Raw genomic sequence first — 11,524 nt, 5'->3', positions numbered from 1 at the left:
CTTTGGAAAGGGCTTTCCAGAGGAATATGTCCAGGTCAGTCGTGGGTTGCCTCCAGTAGTAAAACCGGCAGGAGTCTGCGCCCACTGACTGAATGTCAGCAAAAATGATCTGCGCATGCGCGGGCACAATGCAAACCGGTAGTAAAGGTAAGTAGAACCCACCCCTGGTCCAGGTCAAAGATCATTTGTCTCAGCTGAAAATGCAGAAAAGCTGTTTAAGAACCGAAATTGGCATTTTAAGTTTTGTTCCACAAACAAGGTATTCATTAATAGGTTCAAGGAAAAAAATCATGAAATATCTTGCTTTTAAAAATGCATTAGTTGACTGGAATGTATGTTCAATACTGGAGGCAGAGTAAGGAGCCTATTGGTGCCTCTATCTCATTATGCCTTTTAGCTAAAGGAGCAGATGGATATAGTTATGAGCACACATTCCAAGACATGTATTGTAAATCAGGTTTATTTTAATGGTTTTGCACTGTATAAAATGTGCATAGCTTTGTGCTAATGGCTTTTACAAGTTCGCAATGACTATGGATCTATAGAAAATATTGATCACCCTATGATTTGGGCATTTACACATTAGAATAGAATAGAATAGAATAGAACAGAACAGAATTTTTTATTGGTCAAGTGTGATTGGACACACAAGGAATTTGTCTTAGTGCATATGCTCTCAGTGTACATAAAAGAAAAGATACGTTCGTCAAGAATCATAAGGTACAATACTTAATGATTGTCATAGGGTACAAATAAGCAATCAGGAAACAATATCAATATAAATCATAAGGATACAAGCAACAAAGTTACAATCATACAGTCATAAGTGGAAGTAGATGGGTGGTGGGAACGATGAGAGGATTATAGTAATGCAGATTTAGTAACTAGTTTGACAAGTGTTGAGGGAATTATTTGTTTAGCAGAGTGATGGCATTCGGGGAAAAACTGTTCTTGTGTCTAGTTGTTCTGGTGTGCAGTGGTCTATAGCATCATTTTGAGGGTAGGAGTTGAAACCGTTTATGTCCAAGTTGTGAGACATAACACTCTGTAACACTGTTAAGGGTGATCTGGGTTCACAATCAAGGTTGTGGACTGTTGAGCAGAGTATCCTATGCATGAAAACAACTGAGACTGATTGTATACAATAACAGTCACTTGCAGACAATCTGGGGTTTGATATTCCTTTACTTTTAGGGAAAAGGCAAAGTCATAGTCCAAAAACAATTCCAGATCATACACATATATAGTCAGTCTTCTTACTAAATGTAGACTTATAAAACAAACAAGGAAGGTCTTTCAGTTCAGCAAAACACAGTTCAATTCACAACAGTCAGTATCTTGAGGGATCAGTAACTAGCCATGATCAAGCAACTATCATAAAGCTCAAATACACAGTTGCAGCATGTCATCAGCTTACAATGCTGTAGTGTCCCTGTAGATTCCCCACAAGCCATGATTTACTTTTACCTTTTATACATTGGCTACAGAGCTCAACCAATCAGGATGCTTGCATGATGTAGCAAAGCCTTAAAGCAATATCATGCTTTTCTATAAACATAGATAGTTAGTTTATATATTGCCTGGTCAACTAGTTAGGCAAATAGTAATTTCCTGACAAACACAATTACACAAGGAGAGAGAAATGTAATCGTTATATACTTTTATTCTTTAAAACACCAGAAAGACATACCAGTGCACAATATAAACAACTGGCAGCAATGATTCTATAGTGCAATAATCTCTGGAGTAGTGATTAAGTATTCTGATCAAACAGTGTAATTTAAATGTTCCTAATTGGTTAGCTCATCTGGTAATACATAATATGGTAGCCTGCTTTAAGAATGCTATGAAGACTTAAATAAGTTTATTTTATCAGACAAATCACCCAGATCAATTTAGTGGAACAACATGGACGAAGGTAATTTTTAATACTACCCATTATATGAATTTCTACATGTGACAAATGTGTTGCAGCTATTTAGTCCTATACAAATATGAAATATTGAATGGCTCCCACTGCTAATTTCCTATAAATTTAATATAGTTTGAGGAATATCATGTAAAAGATAAAGTCATTTTGAGCTGCCCATACACAATGAGAGTGAGAGTCATTTGACATCTTGACAGACAGACAAATAGAACATCTGGCTATTACTTTTAAAGCATTGATGTATTTATTTACAATGGATTGGATTCAAAATTTCAGGAAATTTTGTGGAGAGAAGTTAAAAACCAGCAAAGGCTCCTGTGGGACATGTTTTTGACTTCAGCTCCCATCAGCACCAACCAGCATGACCAGTAGAAAGGGATTAGAGCAGGGGTGTCAAACTGGTGGCCCACAGGCCAGATGCATCAAGTGCAGGCCATGCCCACCCCAGCTTCCTGAAGGGAAAAAAGTCGTAAACCGTCATATGATGGCAATGTGATGCCACGAGTTTGACATCCGTGGAATAGAGGAACCATAGCCCTCCAGTCTTATAAGACAGCAGGTTAGCTAATATAATTTTCAGCAAATAACAAATGGAGCTCAATGAAAATTGCTACTGTGTTCTCTGATGATTATGTCGCTAGTAAAAAATGTCATGTGCATTTGCAGTCAAACAACTTGCAAATTTTCTGTATTTGTATAGTACAGCCATAAGCACTTGATACATTCCTCATTGGGAGAGCTAAAGAAGTGCAGCAAGAGAATATTTTGAGGAAGAATATATGGTTTAAGGGTTAGACTTCTTTCAAGTTGCTTTGTTGTTATTCCTTCTGAGGTGGTTTCCTTAACTAATCTTCTGCAGCTACCTTTACTGATCCTCCTGATGTATTCACCTTCAATTCTTATAATTTCCAAATTTTGCCCAGGTGTTTGGAGATTATGGAACTTGAAATCCAATACATCAGGAAGATAAAGTCATTCTGTGAGTTAGATGGGCAGTCCCTAAATTGGATAAATAAAGTTGGGGCAAATTATTCTACTGCAAAGTATTCAGAAACTTGAATATGCTTGTCACCAAGCGATAGAATTTGCTTCTGAAACTGGTTGTATTCTTTTCCTTCTTCCCTTACAAATGACTTTCAAGAATTCATTTGATACCGAGCTGTCCTCTGCAAAGAAGTTCCACGCATACCAAACTTAAATACTTAGATGGAAGCAAGAGAGCAAAGGTTTAATAGACAGTCTCATTAGTTGACCACCAAATACTGCATCGCGCATATTTTCAGCTGACATATGGACACATGCTTCCAAAGGAACTGTTGGTTTATCAGATCAACCGGGAGCCCAGGAGTTATTGTCCCTCCTTAGGCACAAAGTCAGCTGAGTGACCTTGGACCAGTCACTCCCTCTCAGCCTTAGGAAGCAGGCAGGGGCAAGAAAGCTGCAGGGAATTGGTCAGGCAGTCCAGAAGTCAATATAACTCAAAGGTACCAAAAGCAATACAAAGCCACTGGTATAAAATAGAGTGCAGCCTTAATCAATTTAAGGTGTTAAACTTGCGGCTCGCAAGCCGGATATGTTACGTACTGGCTCTGCCCCTGCACAGTTTAGCAAAGGGGGGAAAATTCCCGATACGTCACATGACAACAACATGATGACGCGAGTATGACATCCCTGATTTAAGGCGTTTTGCTGACATTTACTACGAGTTCGCAATGGGAATAAAATGCGCAGAAGCTTCCTGATGACGTTTGGGTCAGTGGGTGGAGCCTCCCGACAGTTTTACTACCAGTTCTTGCAAACTGGTCTGAACCGGGGGCAACCCACCACTGATTTAGAATAGACTAGACTAGAGCATACTTGTACTAGTAATATCTAAAGGCATTTTTATTATATTCTTCTCTGCAATTCAACTATTAATTTTAGTTAATTGTTATTTAAGAACAAAATGGTATTGGTAGGTTTTGAAACAAATAGTACAGGACAATTGCAGCAGAGATTTAATCAAAGAAAAAAATGTTATCTCTTCTTTGTAATTTCTCCCTTGCATTTAATCTTACAAGTTAAGTCTATGATTGATATTTCTATGTTTCATTTGTAATGTCTCCTTCCACTGGGGAGCATGGAAAGTTAGCTGTGCTACTTTTGTGGTTTAAGAAGCACCCCCTATATAAGGACCCATTGTAAGAAAACCCCAATTTATCAGCGATATCTCAATTTGAAACAAATTGCTTGGAATTATAAATTCTCTTACCATGGAAGTTTTATAAAATTCGGAAAGACACTTGACTTATCACATTTTCTATTGCTCCTCTTTAACTGTATACATATTTGGCATGTGGAATGTGATATTTTATGTATTTACTGCTAAATGATCTATAAAAGCTAATCAGATCTTCATGCAGAATTGCTCAAGTTAGTGAAGTTGGGGTTCTCAGTTGAATAATCATTAAAGGTAAAGTCTAACATTCAAACTCCTTGTTCTGTTGTGGAAGGTGTAATAGTCAAATTGATACCTATATTTGTAGAGAACATGGTAGCTAACCTAACTTAACCTAAATTATTGCAGGCTTATTTTTGACCTTGTTGATCAAGCTATGGTAATAAGCCATTTTAGGGGGGCGGGGGGAAGGAAGACACAGTTCAGCAGCTTTGGAAGAAACAGATCAGTAAAAATGTCCTGGTACATTTTCAGATTCTAAATCTTGTTGATTAGCACTCCAGAAAATCTATAATAGCCTTGAAGACAGACCTTAAACTAGTATAGATGTTTTATTGGAGGCTGGGTGATGTAGACAAGAGGTAAATATGAATGATACCTAATAAGGTAATGAATAATAAGATAAATAGTGGAACGCTCAAGACACATAGCATCAATCATAAACTTATATTTGTATAGTCCTATGAGTGAAATAAAATATGTAACATTTTCAGCAGTGACCCGGCTGGCTGGGTAATTCTAAGAGCTAAAACCTATAAACTTGGAATGAATGAATGAATCTAGGTTAAGGAAGGCTAGAATACAGTCTTGCAGAAGATGATATCAAGACTTGGGAATGTGGTAAGATCTATATTCCAAAAGTGTGTTATGACAAGATCCGTGGGTGAGGGCTTAAAAGACTTCTACACTTCAACCATACATTTAGTTTAATTATTATTCCAGTTCCCAAAAATGTGAGGAAAAAAAATGCAGCCCCATGCACTTCGGCTGGAGGAGATCTGGGTTGGCCAATGGAGTCCTTGGGCCACTCTTTTTATATCCTTGTTTTTAGTATTTCTCCTCAACGGCAAGCATGACAAAAATTTACTCACTCTTTTCTCTCTCTTTCTTAATAATAGAACTCAAGAGGGTCATTCAATGAAATTGAATGGAAGATGCTGGACAAATAAAGGAATATTATCTTTGAAGAATTGGAATTAGGTATTAGTTTGAAGCAAACACCTGGCTGTTAAAAAAAAATCACTGTTGTCTTCTGTGTTGTTCTGTCTCAATGGCTTCTAGTTTTGATAGAGGGAAAAAATCATTTCTATTTTTATTTAATTTCTTGTTTTGTTATTAGGTGAGATTCCTCATTGATATTAACTGTGAAAGGTTGTGGAAATTTTCTGCCAGAGAAGTTGTACATTGCTTTTCTTACTGTGTTTCACCTTTATGCCATAGGAATCTTTGCAATACCAAACCAGATTATTTGTTCACCATCTGGTAAATTCCAACTAGCAATAGGTTTCATTATTTGAAGAGCAAGATTTTTCTCATTTGCTGCTTGGAGCTGATGTGGGCTAAATTTGAGAGCTAATAGATTTAATATGGAGTTTTAAAGAAAGAATTATTGAAATAAGTGGAATGAAGTTCGATATGGACCCCTTGATTTCAGTAAATCAACTTTCTTCAATCCAATTCAAATAATTCAAGCTTTTCCACTAAGCTCTTCTAAATGAATAAAACCATATTACTCTTGATATGACTCAACTTTTTGGTAGACTCCATTTCATATACATGGTAAAGCATTTTGCTCTTCCATCCACCAGTCTTTAGGAACGCATTTATATACTGTGAAATTACTATAACTTTTTAATAAATCACTCTTGATATTACAGTGTTTCTTTAAAATATAACCATTAAGATATCTGGAAGACTTTTGCCATTAGCCTTCCTTCTACTTCCTCCCATGTATTTCCTGATATTTACCTTACCTGGTATTTTCAGGATGGAAAATTTGTTATTTGCTGTGAACTAATTTGCTTTTTCTTGCATGGAACCAAGAGCGATCCCCTAAAATAGTCCCCATCTCTTTGGCACCTTATTTAGTTTGAAAGAAAAACCTATCCAACATTTATCTGCTTGAATTCCTACAACATATAACTGGAAAAGTGACCAGCACAATAACTGATACTTCCAGTGATTTATAATCCCAGGAACAGTGCGTCCCTTGTGGAAGATGTATCACTGAACTTTGGTGACACAATGGTTAGAATGCACTACTGCAGGCTACTTCTGCTGACTGCTGGTTGCCTGCAGTTTGGCAGTTCAAATGTCACCAGGCTCAAGGTTGACTCAGCCTTCCATCCTTCCATGGTCGGTAAAACGAGGACCCAGATTGTTGCGGGCAATATGCTGACTCTGTAAATTGCTTATGGCTGTAAAGCCCTGAAGCGGTATATAAGTCTAAGTGCTATTGCTATTGCCATCATGACTATTAGTGTTATATGCCCAACACACCAAATCACAAGCAAGTTAATTATATTGTAGTCTAATGGGTTGTGTGAACCTGGACTATGAGATTAGTTTACCATACATTGAGTCATATGAACTGAGAAAAAATTATTTGACTGAGTCAGTCATGTTTCAAATAACCATGGGCAAATATTTCGTTTGAAGCTAGTCACTATATTTATAGCTCATAGCTACACCGTACACCAAGAGAATTTACAGACTAGATTTGTTAAATGTTAATTCAGCCATTCAAGAATGTTTATGTTTTGTTTTTCCTGGTAAAGAATTGTGGAGATACTGTTTTTGAGAAATAAGCAAGCTAACATCATTTTGCTGAGCAAAATGGCAGAAGACAAGAGGCTGCCAAACAGTTTTCTGACTCAAAGAACACAGCACATCATCACTGCCTTTGTGGTTGCTGTTTATGATGTGTGTAAATAAAGGGAGGACAAAATATGTAATATCTTTTGAACGCTTGCACAAAGCCTGGAAAGCAGGTTAAAAGGTAGCTCAAGAATCCTTAAACAACCATGCACAATTTGATTCCTTTGTGGTTTCTTCCTTCCTGACATAAAAATAAATACATCGCTAATTAAATAAAGCAACGCATTTCCGAGTTATTAATTATCAGCAGTTGCACTTCAAAATCACTCACCCATGAAAATAGCACAGGCTTTCAATGTCAGGGATTTGGTTGCCTCTAATCTGCTGTGCAGAAGAAAAGAGGTATCAATACACTGCTAAAATATAGGCCAATAGGCACATGCTTGCATAATTCTGTATTTATTATCTTGGATTCGATACAGAATTCATGAGGGTTTTTTTTTTATGTTTCTTTGCTGTGGCTGATGAGGATAGGAAGGGATTCCAAACATTTACAAATGTGGTGTTGTATTCTTTTATCTGTTGAAAGAATAAAAAGTAGTTGTGCTGTGTTCCTATTTTTCAAACGAACAGAAGTACAGGAACAATGCCAGATGGAAAAAGTCTGGAGTTCATCAAAGAATGATATAAAGATATGCAATGGATATTCTTTCACAAGAAAATAGTATTTTCCACTAAATGCTAAAATGGCTACAGACTTTTTTTTTAAATCGACAATTTTAATTCTGAATTTCTAAGATATGCTTTATTTTCTTCTTAGATGTGCATTCCTTAGTATAGGTGGTATTTTCACTGCCAGCTTCTCTACTGACATGAAACTACTTGGCTATAAATCATTTACAGGGGAAAATATTTAGAACGCTTTTCTTGTTTAATTGGTTAAGTAACACCTAATTAAATTGGAGAGGGAGAACTCTCAGGAATGGATCAGTTGAAATGAGTTTTTCTCTCTCCAAAAATATTGAAGTGTACACAAAATCTGAAAATATGTTCCAATACAATAACAGAAAACTCAAGAAGACTGCACAGTAACTATCATAGCAGCATTGCTGGTACATGGAAAGAAAAGTTTGAGATGTGAAATTTCCCCCAGGAATCCATTGCATCCACACATCTTGGTTCTGCCTCCTAGCTGCTGCCACCAACTCTCTTTCAGGGGATGCCTCAACTAATGCCCACTCCAACCCTTCTGGCATGCACTAGATGGAAAACAGAAATAATGAAATTACATCTATAGCATAACCTTCTGGTCCTGTAACAGAAACACGTGACTAGTGTTTTATCCCTCCCTCCAATTTGAGGTAAATCAATCCTATAAAGTGTAAACAAAATTAAACTTTACTCAACAACATGAGTCCCATTGGGTCATTGTTTCAGATAGATTTCCTAAATGGAGAAACAGAATGACCATAGATGAGCAAAACTGGCAGTGCGATCAGGAGCAACTTCTAATTTCCTTGTTGAGTTTTTTTGTGGGAAGCTGCCAGCAGCTTTGGTAATCCACCCTTCCTCCCTTTTCTCTTACCCTGCCTCCTCCCTCCTTCTCTCTCTCTCTCTCACTCCCTCCCTCTCCCTCTCCCTTCCTTCCCTCCCTGTCATTCTGTCATTTCCTTCCTTCCTTCCTATTTTATTTATTTATTTATTTAATTTAATTTAATTTAATTTAATTTAATAATTTAATTTAATTTAATTTAATTTTTTAATTTTATTTTATTTTATTTTATTATTTTATTTTGTCAAACACAACAATATATATAAATATAAGCATGAAATAACCACACAAACTGAATACAACCAAAGGGAACATTAGGACAGGAATGGTAGACATGTTTGTGCTCTTATGCACGCCCCTTACAGACCTCTTAGGAATGGGGTGAGGTCAATAGTAGATAGTTTTTGGTTAAAGTTTTGGGGATTTTGGGAAGAGACCACAGAGTCAGGTAGTGCATTCCAGGCATTAACAACTCTGTTACTGAAATCATATTTTCTACAATCAAGATTGGAACGGTTCACTTTAAGTTTAAATCTATTGTGTGCTTGTGTATTGTTGTGGCTGAAGCTGAAGTAGTCTTCAACAGGAAGGACATTGTAGTAGATGATTTTATGAGTTATGCTCAGGTCATGCCGAATTTCAAGTCTGGTGGCATATTTTGTTGTGATCAGAGGAGTGGAGGACTCTTCTTGTAAAATATTTCTGGACACGCTCAATTGTATTAATGTCTGAAATGAAGTGTGGGTTCATTACAGGTGAGCTGTAATCGAGAATTGGTCTAGCAAATGTTTTGTATGCTCTGGTTAGTAGTGTAATCTTTCCGGAGAAGAAGCTACGCAAGATTTTCCTTCCTTTCTTCCCTCCCCGACTAAAATTCCTGCCAGCTTCCTCCTTTAATTTGCTGGCAGGAAGAAAGTCAGTGGAGAGGTCAGCATGGCATTTTAAGTCCAATTTGGGGATGCCCAAGAGATGCTGCATGGGTCATGGAAGGCACATGGGAGGGAGTGGGATGAACAGGATACGTGAGGGGGCAGTCAAGAGGAGCTGCATTGGTCAGAGAAGTGGTGCATGGGGAAGCACAGACTGCGGCAGGTGTGGGGGTGGTGGCATGGGTCAGAAGGGGTGCACAAGGGTTTCTTCCTCTCTGTTCCTGCCTGCCCCCACTTCCTTTTCAACCATAATCTGAACCCAAAGCAGTCTCTGCTGCTTCTTCCTTTGACTTTTCTCAGATCAGACACAGAAAAGTTTTGTTCTGTGCCCCCAGAGTTGGGTTTTTGTTTTCTTTCTTTCTTTCTTTCTTTTTAAAAACCCTTTCTCTCTGGAAAATGAACAGCTGAAATCATTTGCTTAGCAGCCCATACCTGAGGGAAGGTGTGTGTTCAAATGTAAGTGCTTTCTACTATTTAGATTAGCAGGAAAGCTGCATTTTTGTGAATATTGGCTGGCCATTTGCAACAGTTATGAATTGTATTAATATGGCTTGGTATTCAATTTCTTTCACAGGGCAAAAAAGGAAATAGTAAAGCATCATTGCTATGGCTGTGTTGTGTTGTGATGTGATATGAGAGATTGTGGAGGGGCTAGAAAAGCAGGATGAAATCAGTTGTTAAGATTATCTCATGAACTGAAAATCAGCTCAAGTGGGGAGACATCTGGGAAGGAACATTTCAAAGAGACTCCACCTTCGTTAATTGACTATAAATTGGAAATTCCTATTACAGTTTCCAGAAGTTTGTATTTACCCCAGGCAAGTGTTTAAACATATCTGACTGAAATTTGTCTTGTTCTGACTTCTCAGGTCTCACCAGCTATGCAGGGCTTGACACCTGCCTCTCACTACAAGACAGATTGGCTTTACTTGGCTAAAAGCCCATGTGGCCATGACACCAATAATGAAACGGTACCACTAGTACATCAATCTGACAGAGTCGTAAGTGAGTTGCTTAAAAGCAAAGAGCCTGTCTTTTCCACAGTGTAGTTCAGCCGGAAAGCAGTAAGAGGCTTTTATGGGTAGAGATTTTTGTCTCTGGATCCTCTGAGTACCTGTCTTCTAATTTCAACAGCTTTGGAGAATAAGTTGGGATCATAGCCTCCTACCCTTCTTAGCAAAGAGGTCCTCAAATGTCTACCTACCCATGGTAAATCTTTCTCCAAATTCAATAGGAGAAAAAGGGATGAAGCGACTTTTACAGTTTACCACTGGAAGGATTTATATTGTTTGTTTATTTATTTTATTTATTTATTTATTTTGTTAATCATATGTAAGATAACAATTAAAAGTATAAATATAATTTGGATACATGAAAAGAGTAAGTAAAAAGGAATATTAGGACAGGGACGGTAGGCACGCAGGTGCACTTATGCACGCCCCTTACGGACCTCTTAGGAATGGGGTGAGGTCAACAGTAGACAGTTTAAGCTTAAAGTTTGGGGAGTTTGGGGAAGAAACTACAGAATCAGGTAGTACATTCCAGGCATTGACCACTCTGTTACTGAAGTCATATTTTCTGTAATCGAGTTTGGAGCGGTTTATCTTGAGTTTTTATCTATTATTTGCTCGTGTATTGTTGTAGTTGAAGCTGAACTAGTTATTGACAGGTCGGACATTCTGGTAGATAATTTTAAGTACTGTGCTTAGGTCAGACTGAAGTCGGCATAGTTCTAAGTTGTCTAAGCCCAAAATTTGGAGCGTCTTCTCTCATTCTTCATTTTAGTCCATACACAATCTTTGTATCAACTGCCTTTATCCTGTCCCACATGGAAGATAGCTTGTGGGGATGGTTCACATCTGTTGGATGGCTTGGAACAAATAAAAAGGTGCTGTGTTTCCATGCAAAATATCATTTTCTTTCAAAATAGTATCCACTAAGATGACAATGGCCACATGTGGCCTACACATGTGTCCACCCCCCTTGGGTAATCCCTAAGCTATTTGCATTATTTGTAAGCTGGCTGCCTCATTCTGTCATATAGCTGAAACAGTGATAGTGGTGTCTTTTTGGCAGAT

This window comes from Ahaetulla prasina, chromosome 1 (genome assembly GCF_028640845.1).
Source record: "Ahaetulla prasina isolate Xishuangbanna chromosome 1, ASM2864084v1, whole genome shotgun sequence".
NCBI lineage: Eukaryota > Metazoa > Chordata > Lepidosauria > Squamata > Colubridae > Ahaetulla > Ahaetulla prasina.
This window is presented reverse-complemented; position numbering follows the sequence as displayed.